The 16,672-nt window shown below is 46.4% G+C and overlaps 1 long non-coding RNA gene across 1 annotated transcript; it reads right to left on the bottom strand.

Annotated features, from left to right (window-relative positions):
- Positions 1-8,175: 8,175 nt before the first annotated feature.
- On the bottom strand, positions 8,176-14,786 carry LOC123571896 (uncharacterized). The gene is made up of 3 exons (XR_006696198.2): positions 14,520-14,786; positions 12,439-12,832; positions 8,176-8,334 (listed from the first exon to the last, which is right to left on the bottom strand). It is a non-coding gene; the product is annotated as an uncharacterized lncRNA (long non-coding RNA).
- Positions 14,787-16,672: the final 1,886 nt, after the last annotated feature.

Here is a 16,672-nt window from a genome sequence, read left to right on the forward strand (position 1 = left end):
ACCTCCTAGCACTTTGGGAGGTCTACGTGGGTGGATCCCTTGAGCCCAGGAGTTCGAGATCAGACTGGGCAACATGGCAAAACCCCACCTCAGTTAAAAAAAATAAAAATAAACCACAGAGGGCCCCTAATGCTTGACTTTTTAAAATTATCCAATCACTATTTTGAACATTGCTATATTAAATTGCCCTTTCTTGTCCCTATGTTATATCTTGGGCAGATTCCATAACTTTGGTTATTTTTAGTTAATAAAATGTAGTCTAATTTAAAACTTTGAATCAGAATTGGATTTAGCTGAATTCAGAGAGAACCTAAAATAACAATGCTAAAGCAAAATAGAAATTGGCTTATTCTATGTAAAAAAGAAAGTCTGGAAGAAAGCCATGTACAGTTAGTATGGCAGTTCCACTGTCATCAGGGATCCAGGCTCTGTCTTCATACTCTACCATCCAAATATATACCTTCTACCTTCAAGGTTATCTAATAGTCCAAGATGGCTCCTGAAGCTTCAGCATTTCACATTTCAGCTAACAGCAAGGCAAAAGGGGAACACAAGGGCCCACCTCCCAACTGAGTCAGCACCTTCTAACCAGCCTCCAGTTTTAAGCAGCCCACATAACACTTTTCTTACATTTCTTTGGCCACAATTTAGTCACATTGCCATGCCCAGTTGGAAGGGAATCAGAAAAGTAATCTTTTAGTGGGTTTGTGAACATGACAAATTCACGTTTTATTGTTGTTGTTTTGTTTTGTTTTGTTTTTGAGACAGAGTCTTGCTCTGTTGCCCAGGCTGGAGTGCAGTGGCACGATCTGAGCTCACTGCAACCTCTGCCTCCCAGGTTCAAGCAATTCTCTGCCTCAGCCTCCCGAGTAGCTGGGATTACAGATGTCCGCCACGACGCCCGGCTAATTTTTGTATTTTTAGTAGACAGGGTTTCACCATGTTGGCCAGGCTGGTCTCGAACTCCTGACCTCGTGATCCACCCACCTCAGCCTCCCAAAGTGCTGGGATTACAGGCGTGAGCCACCACACCCAGTCAGAAGTTCTGTTATTAAGGAACAAGAAGAGAATAGACTTTGGGAGGCAACTAGCAATTTCTGCCACAAACTAAACACTTTAAAATATTTAAAAATCTCAACTCTTCCTTTCCCCCACACTCTTCAAGATCTAGCTTCTCTGGTGTGCTGGTGAAACAGAAGAGAAAACAGGAGAAGGGCAGTGGTGCTCTCAGACCCAGACTAGAAGAGGCAACTCTGGCCATGCTTCCCCATCTGCCAGGTAGAGGGGTTCACAGAGCCAAGGAAATTTGCCCCAGAGCCTAAGAAGGAACAGCACTGGTAATAGAGATTATATGTTTGGGTTGGGATGTACATGTTAGGATCCTTAACATATGAGAAAGAGCCAAGGGTAGGAAGAGAAAAGAGGTGGGCCAGCAGCCATGGGTGGGGGACCAATTCTACCTGTGCTGCTGCATTCTGGTGTGAAACTCCAAGAATCAGGCTGGGTGAGGTGGTTCATGCCTGTAATCCTAGCACTTTGGGAGGCCGAGGCAGGTGGATCATGAAGTCGGGAGTTCGAAACCAGCCTGGCCAACATGGTGAAACCTCTACTAAAAATACAAAATACTAAAAATACAAAAATTAGCCGGGCATTGTGGCATGCACCTGTAGTCCCAGCTACTTGGGAGGCTGAGGCAGGAGAATCACTTGAACCCGGGAGGCAGAGGTTGCAGTGAGCTGAGATCTCACCACTGCACTCCAGCCCCTGGGGCAGCAGAGTGAGACACCATCAAAAAAAAAAGAAGGAAAGAAGGAAGGAGGGAAGGAAGGGAGAGAGGGAGGGAGGGAAGAAGAAAGAAAGAAAAGAAAGAAAGAAGGAAAAGAAAGAAAGAAAGAAAGAAAGAAAGAAAGAAAGAAAGAAAGAAAGAAAGAAAGAAAGAAAGAAAGAAAGAAAGAAAGAAAAAGAAAGAAAAAGAGAGAGAGAGAGAAAGAAAGGAAGGAAAAGAAAAGAGAAAAGGAGGGAAGGAAGGAAAGAAAGAAGGAAGGAAGGGAAAGAAACTCCAAGGATTTCTAAAATTCTAAATTCAAACTTGGCCTTCCATATTGTTTTGAAACTATATTTATTTGTTTGTGTTTTTTTGTTTTTGTTTTTGAGGCAGACTCTTGCTCTGTCACCCTGGCTGGACTGCAGTGGTGAAATCTCAGCTCACTGCAACCTCTGCCTCTGAGGCTCGAGCAAGTCTCCTGCCTCAGCCTCCCGAGTAGCTGGGATTACAGCCCTGCGCCACCATGCCCAACTAATTTTCACATTTTTAGTAGAGATGGGGTTTTCACCATATTGGCCAGGCTGGTCTCTAACTCTTGATCTTAAATGATCCATCCACCTCAGCCTCCAAAGGTGCTGGGATTACAGGCATGAGCCACCGTGCCCGGCCTTGAAAATATATTTATCAAAGCAGGAGGATAAACCTATTTTATTTAAAAGTGTGTTAGTTTAATCGATAATGTGCAAATATTTAGACATATGGTATGTAGGTCACCATTTGTACTCATGCCCTGGGCCCTGCAAATGTTCAGAGTGGACCTGGACATGCATCTGTCCAACGGGGAAGGATCGCAGTTCTGTTTCTGATGGTTGCTACTGTTTCTCTGATCAACTGTCAACTGAAGTTCTGAGTAGAGGGCAACCAAGTGCAGGGTCTCTCTTGGGGTGCATGTTTGCATTTTTCTAGACCACTTCCATGTGTCCACTCCACTGCACAGTCCCATGATATGGAAGAATATCTCTGCCTTAACCACTTCCAGAAACTCTTTCATTCATACTCCCAGCATTCAATCACAGCTTCTTGCTTCTAGGACCTCCTTGCCTGGTGATACCTCCCTATGAGGAGTATTGCCAAGATGGCTCAAATCCCAGCTATTTTTCTCAGGGCCCCCAGAACAGGACACACTCATCCTTGCTACAGTGGGAGTTTAGTTTTCTCCACAGCCCACCTCCAACCCCCATCTGCCATCTCCGGTTCCTTTTCCTTTGCTCAGATCAAGTTCTCAGCCCAAGAATACATTCAATCAGGAAATCAGTTTTCCCTTCCTGCTCTCCTGCACCTCCAATCCCACTGGCATTGGAAATAGAGGAAAAGCACAGCGTCCTTGGGAGGGGAACAAGAAGCCTCTGGTCATAAATGCACAACCAGAAGGCTGGACTCTGATGCTCCACTTCTTCTCTGTTTTTCTATGAACGAGGAAGAGTGTTCAGGTGGTGGCAGGTGATGGCAGGGCTGGTTTTGTTGCTTCTTAGTCCTGAAGAAGGTGTTTGCAACAGTTGAGGATTCTTAGAGCTTAATTGTCTGCAGTTATAGGCCCAAAGCACCAATTGTGGAACAGAGGAAAGGTACCATTCAACAATATCAACCTACTTTACCAAATCTTAACCCTTATTCTTAACTGTTCTAAAAAAACTTCCTATCATTCATCACATCTTTCTTTCTAAAACGTTCTTCCATTACAGGGTACTGTGGCTCACACCTGTAATCACACCCAAGGTGGGTGAATCACTTGAGGCCAGGAGTTTGAGACTACCCTGGCCAATGTGGTGAAATGCCGTATCTATAAAAAATACAAAAACTGGCTGGGTGCGGTGGCTCACGCCTGTAATCCCAGCACTTTGGGAGACTGAGGTGGGCGGATCACGAAATCAGGAGATCGAGACCATCCTGGCTAACACGGTGAAACCCCGTCTCTACTAAAAATACAAAAAATTTAGCCAGGCGTGATGGTGGGCGTGTGTAGTCCCAGCTACTCAGGAGGCTGAGGCAGGAGAATGGTGTGAACCCAGGAGGCGGAGATTGCAGTAAACCGAGATTGGGCCACTGCACTCCAGCCTGTGAAACAGTGCGAGACTCCGTCTCAAAAAAAAAAAAAAAAACAAGAAAAGAAAGAAAATTAGGCCGAGCACGGTGGCTCACCTGTGTAATCCCAACACTTTGGGAGGCCGAGGCGGGGGAATCACTTGAGGTCATGAGTTCGAGACCAGCCGTGTTGAAATTCCATCTCTACTAAAAATACAAAAATTAGGCTGGGTGCGGTGGCTCACTCCTGTAATCCCAGCACTTTGGGAGGCCGAGGCGGGCGGGTCACGAGGTCAGCAGATCAAGACTATCCTGGCTAACACGGTGAAACCCCGTCTCTACTAAAAATACAAAAAATTAGCCAGGCGAGGTGGCGAGTACCTGTAGTTCCAGCTACTCGGTAGGCTGAGGCAAGAGAATGGCGTGAACCGGGGAGGCAGAGCTTGCAGTGAGTGGATATCACCCCACTGCACTCCAGCCTGGGTGACAGAGTGAGACTCTGTCTCAAGAACAGCAACAACAACAACAACAAATTAGCCAAGTGTGGTGGCGCTGAGACAGGACTAGCTGAATTTTCTAGGCCGACTAAGATACCCTAAACCTAGCTAGGATGGTGACCGCTTCTACCTTTAAACACAGGGCTTGCAACTTAGCTCACATCCGACCAATCAGATAGTAAAGAGAGCTCACTAAAATGCTAATTAGGCAAAAACAGGAGGTAAAGAAATAGCCAATGATCTGTTGCCTGAGAGCACAGCAGGAGGGACAATGATCAGGATATAAACCCAGGCATTCCAGCAGACAAGGGCAACCCGCTTTGGGTCCCCTCCCCTCATATGGGAGCTCTGTTTTCACTCCATTAAATCTTGCAACTGCACTGTCTTCTGCTCCCTGTTTTGTTACGGCTGCTGTTTGCCCCCCTTGCAGACCCGCTGCTGTTTTCCATCCCTCCGGATCCAGCAGGGTGTCTGCTGTGCTCCTGATCCAGGGAGGCGCCCATTGCCACTCCCAATTGGGGTAAAGGTTTGCTATTGTTCCTGCACAGCTAAGTGCCCGGGTTCATCCTAATCGAGCTGAACACTAGTCACTGGGTTCCACAGTTCTCTTCCTTGACCCACGGCTTCTAATAGAGCTGTAACACTCACTGCATGGCCCCAGATTCCATTCCTTGTAATCTGTGAGGCCAAGAACCCCAGGTCAGAGAACACGAGGCTTGCCACCATCTTGGAAGCAGCCGCCCCCTCCCCACCCCCCCGCCCCCCGCCCCCCGCCCCCCGCCATCTTGGGAGCTCTGGGAGCAAGGACCCCCGGTAACAGCGCCCGCCTGTCCCAGCTACTCAGGAGGCTGATGCAAGAGAATTGCTTGAACCCTGGAGATGGAGGTTGCAGTGAACCGAGATCACACCACTGCTGCACTCCAGCCTGAGTGACAGAGTGAGACTCCATCCCAAAAAAAAAAAAAAAAAAATACAAAAATTAGCTGGGCTTGGTGGCATGCGCCTGTAGTCCCAGCTACTTGGGAGGCTGAGTCACGAGAATCACTTGAACCCAGGAGGTGGAGGTTGCAGTGAGCTGAGATCACACCACTGCACTCCAACCTGGGCAACAGAGTGAGACTGCATCTAAAAAAATAAATAAATAAAATGTTCTTCCCCATTGTTCTGTGATTCTGTACCGTTCAAGTTATCCTATTTCTGTGTATTCTCTCTCTCTCTCTTTCATTTGCTGCTTATTCCCTTTCATATCAATTTGATATTATTTTTAGTAGAGAGGGGTCTCCCTGTGTTACCCACACTGGTCTCAAACTCCTGGGCTAAAATGATCCCCCCACCTTGGCCTCCCAAAGTCCTGAGATTACAGGCGTGAATCAACATGCCCAGCCTTCAATTTGATTTTTTTTTTTTTTTTTTTTTTTTTTTTTTGAGACGGAGTCTCCCTCTGCTGCCCAGGCTGGAATGTAGTGGCGAGATCTCAGCTCACTGCAACCTCTGCCTCCCAGGTTCAAGTGATTCTCCTGCCTCAGCCTCCCGAGTAGGTGGGACTATAGGCACACACCACCACGCCCGGAAAATTTTTGTATTTCCAGTAGAGACGGCATTTTGCCATGTTGGCCAGGCCGGTCTCAAACTCCTGACCTCAAGTGATCCATCTGCCTCCGCCTCCCAAAGTGCTGGGATTACAGGCGTGAGCCAATGCGCCCAGCCTTCAATTTGATATTAATACTCCTAAATTGAAATCAGCTATTTACATCTTTCTCACTTATTAAGCTGTTAGTTTTTTTCGAAGGTCTGATGTATTCATTCATTTAGTTTTGAAAGAATGAATGAGTGATTGTATGAATCTAGGCCACAGGATTTTTTTGTTCGTTTGTTTGTTTGTTTTTGAGACATAGTCTAGCTCTATCACCCAGGCTGGAGTGCAGTGGCATGATCTCGGCTCACTGCAATCTCCACCCTACGGGTTCAAGTGATTCTCCTGCCTCAGCCTCCTGAGTAACTGGGATTACAGGCACATGCCACCAAGCCTTGCTAATTTTTGTATTTTTATTTTATTTTATTTTTTTTGAGATGGAGTCTCACTCTGTCGCCTAGGCTGGAGTGCAGTGGCATGATATCGGCTCACTGCACCCTCCACCTCCAGGGTTCAAGTGATTCTCCTGCCTCAGCCTCCTGAGTGGCTGGGACTACAGGCCCGCGCCACCACACTCAGCTAATTTTGTATTTTTAGTAGAGATGGGGTTTCACTGTGTTGGCCAGGCTGGTCTCGAACTCTTGACCTCAAGTGATCCACCCACTTCAGCCACCCAAAGTGCTGGGATTACAGTTGTGAGCCACCCTGCCCATCCCTGGCCACAGTTTTTAGCCTATCTGATTTCATATCTCCACTCTGGTAACTCCTACACTCTCATTAATGGCTTAAATTATCCCTTCTTGAAAAACGATTATATCAACTTCTCTACTTGATGCCTCTTCTGAGCTTCAAATTTGCATCTCAAGCTTCTTGCTTCTATCTTCAGCTAGATGTCCTCAAGTCACCTTAAAATTTATACATCTAAAGCAAAACTCATCATCTTTTCCCCAATATTCAAATCTCGCTTTCCTATTACTCTATTCTATCATTACATCATCATCTCCCTTTCTCTCAAGTTTATAACCTTAGAGTTACTCTTTGACTATTCCTCCTCAATGTCTTGTCAATTCTTTTTCTTAAAAAGAGCAACAAATCACTTTATTACAAATGTTCATTGTAAATAACTTAAACAAGCACAAACAAAAAGACCACCTATAAATCTACCTGTTAATTCAGTTGACCCTTGAATAACATGGGTTTTGAACTGTAAGAGTCCACATGGATCTCTTCCAACCAAATGAAGATTAAAAATACGGTGTTCCAGCCGGGCATGGTGGCTCACACCTGTAATCCCAGCACTTTGGGAGGCCGAGGTGGGCAGATCACGAGGTCAGGAGATCGAGACCATCCTGGCTAACACAGTGAAACCCTGTCTCTACTACAAATACAAAAAGTTAGCTGGGCATGGTGGTGGGTGCCTGTAGTCCCAGCTACTAGGGAGGCTGAGGCAGGAGAATGGTGTGAACCTGGGAGGCAGAGCTTGCAGTGAGCTGAGATCGGGCCACTGCATTCCAGCCTGGGTGACAGAGTGAGACTCCAGCTTGGAAAAAAAGAAAATACAGTGTTCCTGGGATGCAAAACTGGCATATACAGAGGAGGGAGGATTTTTGTACATGCAGTTCCACAAGACCAAATGCAGAACTTGAGCTTGCGGGGATTTTGGTATAGTCGGGTGTTCTGGAAACAACCCCCTGCATATACTGAGGGAGGACTGTAATTTGTGGTCTTTACAGGCTTTGATTTATGTGTACACAAATATATGGGTTTTTTTCTATCAAAATGAGATCATGAATGTAATTCTATTTTGGAGCTTTTTTTTTTCACTTGGCAACATGCCATAAACAGTTTCCCATGTCATTAAGTTTTCTTCTACAATGATAGTGTCACACATGTCCATGTGAAGAGACCACCAAACAGGCTTCGTGTGAGCAACAAGGTTGTTTATTTCACCTGGATGCAGGTGGGCTGAGTCTGAAAAGAGAGTCAGCAAAAGGTGGTGGGATTATCATTAGTTCGTATAGGTTTTGGGATAGGCAGTGGAGTTAGAAGCAATGTTTCACGGGCAGGGGTGAAATGTACTTTCACAAAGTACATTCTCAAGGGTGGGGAGAGTTACAAAGAACCTTCTTAAGGGTAGGGGAGATTACAAAGAAACTTCTTAAGGGTGGGGGAGATTACAAAGTACATTGATCAGTTAGGGTAGGGCAGAAACAAATCGCAGTGGTGGAATGTCATCAGTTAAGGCTATTTTCACTTCTTTTGTGGATCTTCAGTTGCTTTAAGCCATCTGGATGTATACATGCAGGTCACAGCCAATATGATGGCTTAGCTTGGGCTCAGAGGCCTGACATTCCTGTCTTCTTGTATTAATAAGAAAAGCAAAACAAAATAGTGGTGAAGTGTTGGAGTGGTGAAAAATTTTGGGGGAAGTATGGAGAGATAATGGGCGATATTTCTCAGGGCTGCTTCAGGTGGGATTGGGGTGGTGTGGGAACCTACAGTGGGAGAGATTCAACTGAAGAAAGATTTTGGGTTAAGGGATGACATTGTGGGGTTGTTAGGAGCATTTGTCATATAGAATTATTGGTGATGGCCTGGATGCGGTTTTGTATGAATTGAGAAACTAAACAAAAGACACAAGGTCCGAATAAGAGAAGGAGAAAAACAGGTATTAAAGGACTAAGAATTGGGAGGACCCAGGACATCCAATTAGAGAGTGTCCAAGGGGGTTCAGTGTAATTACTTTTTGGTTGCTGAGTTTTTGGGCTCTATTCTTGACAGAGTCTGTTTTGTTTTTTTTTTTCAAGTTGGAGGCTGAGCTTGGTGACGTGTGTTTTTAAAAGACCAGTAGTCTGTTCTACCTTTCCTGAAGATTGAGGACGGTAAGGGGTATGAAGGTTTCACTGAATGCCGAGAGCCTGAGTAACTGTTTGGTTGATTTGACTAGTAAAGGCCAATCTGTTATCAGACTGTATAGAGGTGGGAAGGCCAAACCAGGAATTATGTTTGACAGAAGGGAAGAAATGACCACAGTGACCTTTTCAGACCCTGTGGGAAAGGCCTCTATCCATCCAGTGAAAATGTCTACCCAGACCAAGAAGTATTGTAGTTTTCTGACTCGGGGCATGTGAGTAAAGTCAATTTGCCAGTCCTGGGCAGGGGGGCAAATCCCCAAGCTTGATGTATAGGGAAGGGAGGGGGCCTGAACAATCCTTGAGGAGTAGTAGAATAGCAGAGAAGAAACTAAACGAAAGACACAAGGTCCGAATAAGAGAAGGAGAAAAACAGGTATTAAAGGACTAAGAATTGGGAGGACCCAGGACATCCAATTAGAGAGTGTCCAAGGGAGTTCAATGTAATTACTTTTTGGTTGCTGAGTTTTTGGGCTCTATTCTTGACAGAGTCCTTTTTTTTTTTTTTTTTTTTTAAGTTGGAGGCTGAGCTTGGTGACGTGTGTTTTTTATTTTTTTAAATTTATTTATTTATTTATTTTTGAGACAGAGTCTCGCTCTGTCGCCCAGGCTGGAGCGTAGTGGCGTGATCTCGGCTCACTGCAAGCTCTGCCTCCCGGGTTCATGCCATTCTCCTGCCTCAGCCTCCCAAATAGCTGAGACTAGAGGCGCCCGCCACCACGGCTGGCTAATTTTTTGTATTTTTAGTAGAGACGGGGTTTCACCGTGTTAGCCAGGATGGTCTCGATCTCCTGATCTCGTGCCTCGGCCTCCCAAAGTGCTGGGATTACAGGCGTGAGCCACCACGCCTGGCCAAGGTGTGTTTTTAAAAGACCATCAGTCTGTTCTACCTTTCCTGAAGATTGAGGATTGTAAGGGGTATGAAGGTTTCACTGAATACCAAGAGCCTGAGAAACTGCTTGGTTGATTTGACTAGTAAAGGCCAATCCATTATCAGACTGTATAGAGGTGGGAAGGTCAAACCGAGGAATTACGTCTGACAGAAGGGAAGAAATGACCACAGTGGTCTTTTCAGACCCTGTGGGAAAGGCCTCTACCCATCCAGTGAAAGTGTCTACCAGACCAAGAGGTATTTTAGTTTCCTGACTCGGGGCATGTGAGTAAAGTCAATTTGCCAGTCCTGGGCAGGGGGGCAAATCCCCAAGCTTGATGTGTAGGGAAGGGAGGGGGCCTGAACAATCCCTAAGGAGTAGTAGAATAGCAGATGGAACACTAAGAAGTGATTTCCTTGAGGATAGATTTCCACGATGGTAAAGGAAATGAGAGATTCTAAGAGGCGGGCTAGGGGCTTGTAACCTACATGCAAGCGGTTGTGAAATGACGATAGAATAGAATGGGCCTGTGAGGCTGGAAGGAGATATTTTCCTTGGTCCAAAGAACTATTTGCCTTGTACGGGAAGAGACTGACATGTGGAAGTTTCAGTGGGAGAATAGGTGGGAGTGACCAATGAGAAGGAGAAAAACTGGCCATGAGGGACAGAAATTGGAATGCTAGCTGCTTCTTTAGGTACCTTATCAGCATAAGCGTTGCCCTGAGTGATGGGATCTGATGCCTTTTGGTGGCCCCTGCAGTGTATGACTCCAGCTTCCTTTAATGATGGAGGATGCTTGCATAGTAATGAAACATTTTTCAGCCCATATAACAGCATGGTGGTGCAGGATATGGAAGGCATATTTAGAGTCAGTATAAATATTGACACATATTTCCTTTGCAAGAGTGAGGGCTCGAGTCAAGGCAATGAGTTCAGCTTGCTGAAAGGTAGTGGAGGGGGGCAGAGCAGCAGCCTCAATGATAGATGTGGAAGATACTATAGCAGAGCCTGCCTTTGCTGGTGTGTGGCGATTAGGCCTGGTGGAACTGCCATCAATAAACCAGGTGTGATCAGGGTGAGGAACAGGAAAGAAGGAAATATGAGGAAATGGAGTGAATGTCTGGTGGATCACAGAGATACAGTCATGCAGGTCAGGTGTGGTATCAGGAATGATGTGGGAGGCCAGATTGAAGTCCGGGCCAGGAACAATGGTAACTGTGGGAGACTCAACACAGTGAGTACAGCTGAAGGAGCTGAGGAGCAGAAAGTATGTGTCAGATGTGAGGAAGAAAGTAGATTTTGGAAGTTACGAGAACTGAAGAGAGTGAGTTGAGCATAGTTTGTGATCTTGAGGGCCTCTAAAAGTATTAAACCAGCAGCAGCCACCACACACAGACATGAGTGCTATGCTAAAACAGTAAGGTCAAGTTGTTTGGACAGAAAGGCTACAGGGCGCGGTCCTGGTTCTTGTGTAAGAATTCTGACTGCACAGCCCTGTACTTTGGCTGTGTGTAATGAAAAGGGTTGGGATGAGTTAGGGAGAGCCAGTGTGGGAGCAGCTTTTAGGGCTGTTTTTTGAGGAATGGAAAGGGGAGTGGGGAAAGGATTTAGGATTTATCGGGTCAGCTAGGTTTATCTAGAACAGAATGGGTTGCCGAGGGAAGTATTGAGGATAGGAGAGTATATGGGTTTGGCACCACAGGATGGATAGGTAAGACGATTTGGTTGATAAGGCCAGATCCTGAACTAACCTGTAAGACTTGTCTGTTTTTGGACAGGTAAAATGGGGGAATTGTAAGAAGAGTTTATAGGCTTTAAAAGGCCATGCTGTAAAAGGCAAGTGATAACAGGCTTTAATCCTTTAGAAGTGTGCTATGGTATGGGATATTGGCGTTGAGTGGGGTAAGGGTGATTAGGTTTTAATGAGATGGTAAGGGGTGCATCATCTGTCACCAAGGAGGGAGTAGAGGTATCCTATACTTGTGGATTAAGGTGGGGAGATACAAGGAATGGATATGAAGGAGGCTTTAAACTGGGGGAAAAGGTGGCAATGAGGTGTGGCTATAGCCCAGGAATAGTCAGGGAAGCAGATAATTTAGTTAAAATGTCTTGACCTAATAAGGAAGCTGGGCAGGTGGGGATAACTAAAAAGAAATGCATTAAAGAATGTTGTGCAGCCGGGTGTGGTGGCTCACGCCTGTAATCCCAGCACTTTGGGAGGCCAAGGCAGGCGGATCACGAGGTCAGGAGATCAAGACTGTCCTGGCTAACATGGTGAAACTCCGTCTCTACTAAAAATACAAAACATTAGCCAGGCGTGGTGGCAGGCACCTGTAGTCCCAGATACTCGGGAGGCTGAGGCAGGAGAATGGCATGAACCCGGGAGGCAGAGCTTGCAGTGAGCCGAGATTGCACCGCTGCACTCCGGCCTGGGTGACAGTGGGAGACTGTCTCAAAAAATAAAATAAAATAAAAAGAATGTTGTCCAAGTTGGCACCAGAGTTGGGGAGTTTTAAGAGGTTTAGCAGCTTGGCCGTCAATACCCACACGATATGGAGGCAAGGAAAACAGGCCCTTGGAAAGAAGGTAATGAGGAGTGGGTAGAAAACAGGCCCTTGAAAAGAAGGTAATGAGGAGTGGGTACCCTCCGTACTGATTAAGAAGGGGATGGACTTACCCTCCACTGTAAGGGTTACCCGAAGTTCTGCGTCCGTGATGGTCCAGGGGGCTTCCGAGGCGATTGGGCAGCATCAGTTTTCAGCTGCTAAGCTGAGGAGATCTGGGAGGGAGTCGGCCAAGGAACGTTGGATTTGGGCTCCAGCGGCTTTAGGAGCGGCAGTGATGTGAGTCGGACAGTCTGACCCCCAGTGGGGGCCCACACAGACAGGGCATGGCTTAGGAGGAATCCCAGGCTGCAGGCATTCTGAGGCCCAGTGACCAGGCTTTTGTCATTTGAAGCAAGGTCCACGAGGATGTTTTGAAGGAGCCCCTGGGGGCTGTGGCTTTGATGTTCTGAAGTTCTTATATGCTGGAGACGTGGTTGTGTGTTGTCTCACAGTGGAGGCAAGTAGCTGTAATTCAGAAATGCGTTGCTGTCTGATTACCTCCTCTCTACTATTGTACACCTTGAAGGCAAGGTTGATTAATTCCTGTTGTGGGGTTTGAGGGCTGGATTCCAATTTTTGAAGCTTTTTTCTAATGTCAGGAGCCAACTGGGTGAAAAAATGCATATTAAGAATAAGGTGGCCTTCACATCCCTCCGGGTCTAGGGCGGTATAGTGCCTAAGGGTTGCTGCTAAGCGGGTCATGAACTGGGCTGGATTTTCGTCTTTACCTTGGGTAGTTTCTTTAAGTTTGTCATAATTAACAGCTTTGTAAGCTGCCTTTTTAAGCCCTTCAACTAGGCAGGAAACCATATAATCTCACCTAGTTATACTTGGGGAATATGCCTGATAGTTCCATTGGGGATCTTCTTGGGGAACTGCTCTAATGCCTTCCTGGAGGTCTGACTCATGAAGCCGGCGGTTATCAGCGTGAGATTGGGCTAGAGAAAAAACTCTTTCCCATTCATCTGGGGAGAGGATAGAAGTTAGGATGACATTTAAGTCACTCCAGGTTAAATTTTAGGACAGAGTTCGATATCGGAATTCCTGCATATACTTAGTGGGGTCTGATGAGAAAGAGCCTAAATGCTGGCTGATTGGGGAAAGGTCTGATAGAGAAAAAGGTACACATACACTGACTATGCCTTCAGCCCCAGCCATCTTTCTAAGAGGAAATTGTTGGGCAGGTTCGGGAGAGCTAGTCGCAGAATGAAACTGTAAACCAGATCGGGTGTGGGGAGGGGAGGTAATAGAAGGGTTATAGGATGGGGGAGCAGAGGCCGAAGAAAAGTTGGAGACTGATTCAGCCTGGCAGGGAGCAACCTGAGGAAGAGCAATCTGGGGCTGAGGTGAGAGGTCAGATGGGTCAGTAGAAAAGGAAGATTCACAAGACTCAGCGACGCTTGGGGTTGGGACTAAAGGGACAGATGGGAGGGAAAGAAAGAGGATTTGGGACGAGTCACATTGGGAACAGAGACTAGGGAGGGAACGAAGTGTGAAAAATGCCTGGATGTAAGGCACCTCAGACCATTTGCCCATTTTTCGACAAGAATTATCTAGGTCTCGTAGGATGGAGAAATCAAAAGCGCCGTTTTCTGGCCATTTAGAACCATTGTTGAGTTTGTACCGGGGCCAAGCAGTGTTGCAGAAGGAAATAAGATGCTTAGATTTTAGGTCAGGCGAGAGTTGAAGAGGCTTTAAGTTCTTGAGAACACAGGCTAAGGGAGAAGAAGGAGGAATGGAGGGTGGAAGATTGCCCATAGTGAAGGAGGCAAGTTTAAAGAGAAGGGTAGAGACATGGAGAAGGTGGGTGGGAAGCAGCCCCGGGCTGTAATGTGGGTGAGCAGCCAAAGCAGGCGTCCCCGCAATTGACTTGCCACCAAGGGAATGTGGGTGAATGACCAAGGCAGGCGTCCCTGTGGTGATCAGACACCAGTGGAATGTGGGTGAATAATCAGGCAGGCATCCCTGCAGTGATTAAACACCAAAGGAAGACTGTCTTCCTGAGTCCATGACCGGCGCCGGAGTTTTGGGTCCATGGATAAAATGTGTCTCCTTTGTCTCTACTAGAGAGGAAAAAGAACTGGAATGGGAAGGGTAGGGAGATTGAAAGGTAGCCAGAGAGGTTGGAGAAGAAAGTGAAAAGACCGCTTACCCGATTTGAAATTGGTGAGATGTTCCTTGGGCTGGTTGGTCTGGGGACCTGAGGTCGTAGGTGGATATCTTCATGAACTGAGGGTGAGGACAGGGGACCGGTCTTCTGAAGGAGTCCTCCTGTCCTGGGTCTTCAGCACCAAATGTCACACATGTCCGTGTGAAGAGAGGCCACCAACAGGCTTTGTGTGAGCAACAAGGCTGTTCATTTCACCTGGGTGCAGGTGGGCTGAGTCCAAAAAGAGAGTCAGCAAAGGGTGGTGGGATTATCATTAGTTCTTATAGGTTTTGGGATAGGCGGTGGAGTTAGGAGAAATGTTTTGCAGGCAGGGGATGGATCTCACAAAGCACATTCTCAAGAGTGGGGAGAGTTACAAAGAACCTTCTTAAGGGTGGGGGAGATTACAAAGTACATTGATCAGTTAGGGTGAGGCAGAAACAAATCACAATGGTAGAATGTCATCGGTTAAGGCTATTTTCACTTCTTTTGTGGATCTTCAGTTGCTTCAGGCCATCTGGATGTATACGTGCAGGTCACAGGGGATATGATGGCTTAGCTTGGGCTCAGAGGCCTGACAGTTCTCAAATTGTGGTCCCAGTGGCATCAGCATCACCTAGGAGCTTGTAAATGCAAATTCCTGGACATCACCCAGACCCACTGAATCAGAAACTCTGGGAGAGAGCCCACCAAATTGTGCTTTAACAAGCCCTCTAGGTAATTCTAATGTACACAGAAGTTTGAGAACCACTGTTCTACCATATTTTTGTTGTCGTCGTTGTTGTTGTTTTGAGACAGAGTCTCACTCTGTCGCCCAGGCTGGGGTGCAGTGGCGCAATCTCGGCTCGTTGCAGGCTCCACCTCCCAGGTTCATGCCATTCTCCTGCCTCAGCCTCCCGAGTAGCTGGGACTACAAGCGCCTGCCACCATGCCCAGCTAATTTTTTTTTTTTTTTGTATTTTTAGTAGAGCAGCCTCCCAAAGTGCTGGCATTACAGGTGTGAGCCACCACGCTGGGTCTACCATATGACTTTTTAACAGCTGATGCTATTCCATTGAATAGCAGTATCACAATGTACTTAACTATACTGCTATTGTTGGACACTGAGGCTATTACTTTTTCACTCTTTAAAAACACTACAGTGAAGTCGGGTGCAGTGGCTCATGCCTGTAATCCCAGCACTTTAGGAGGTCAAGGCAGGCAGATCACCTGAAGTTGGGAGTTCGAGACCACCCTGACCAACATGGAGAAACCCGTCTCTACTAAAAATACAAAAAAATTAGCCGGGCCTGGTGGCACATGCCTGTAATCCCTGCTACTCGGGAGGCTGAGGCAGGAGAATCACTTGAATCTGAGAGGTGGAGGTTGTGGTGAGCCGAGATCATGCCATTGCACTCCAGCCTGGGCGACAAGAGCGAAACTTCGTTTCCAAAAAAAAAAAAAAAAAAAAGCCAAAAAAAACAGTATGGTGAATACTATTGCACTTAAACTTTGATGACATCCATGGAAGGAAATAAACTTCTGTTTTATTTAGACCACTGTATTTATGTATTTTTATTTATTTTTTTGAGACAGAGTCTCTCTCTGTCACCCAGGCTGGAGAGCAGTGGCGTGATCTTGCCTCACTCCAACCTCTGTCTCCTGGGTTCAAGCGATTCTTGTGCCTCAGCCTCCTGAGTAGCTGGGATTACAGGTGTGTGTCACCATGCCCAGATAATTTTTGTATTTTTAGTAGAGATGGTGTTTCACCATGTTGGTCAGTGTGGTCTCGAACTCCTGGCCTCAAGTGATCTGACTGCCTTTGCCTCCCACAATGCTGGGATTACAGGTGTGAGCCATTGTGCCTGGCCAGGCCATTGTATTTAGCCATTCTTTTATACAGCAACTTAGTTTTTTTCCTAATATACCTTCTTCACCTCAGACTTACAGTAGACTTTTTGTTTTGTTTTTTAGACTAAATGCTGTAGTAGACTTTTTTTTTTTTTTTTTTTTTTTTTTTTTTGAGACAGAGTCTCGCTCTGTCACCTGGGCTGGAGTGCAGTGGCCGGATCTCAGCTCACTGCAAGCTCCGCCACCCGGGTTCACGCCATTCTCCTGCCTCAGCCTCCTGAGTAGCTGGGACTACAGGCGCCTGCCACCTCGCCCGGCTAATTTTT

The sequence above is a fragment of the Macaca fascicularis genome, chromosome 2 (genome assembly GCF_037993035.2).
Source record: "Macaca fascicularis isolate 582-1 chromosome 2, T2T-MFA8v1.1".
NCBI classification, from domain to species: domain Eukaryota; kingdom Metazoa; phylum Chordata; class Mammalia; order Primates; family Cercopithecidae; genus Macaca; species Macaca fascicularis.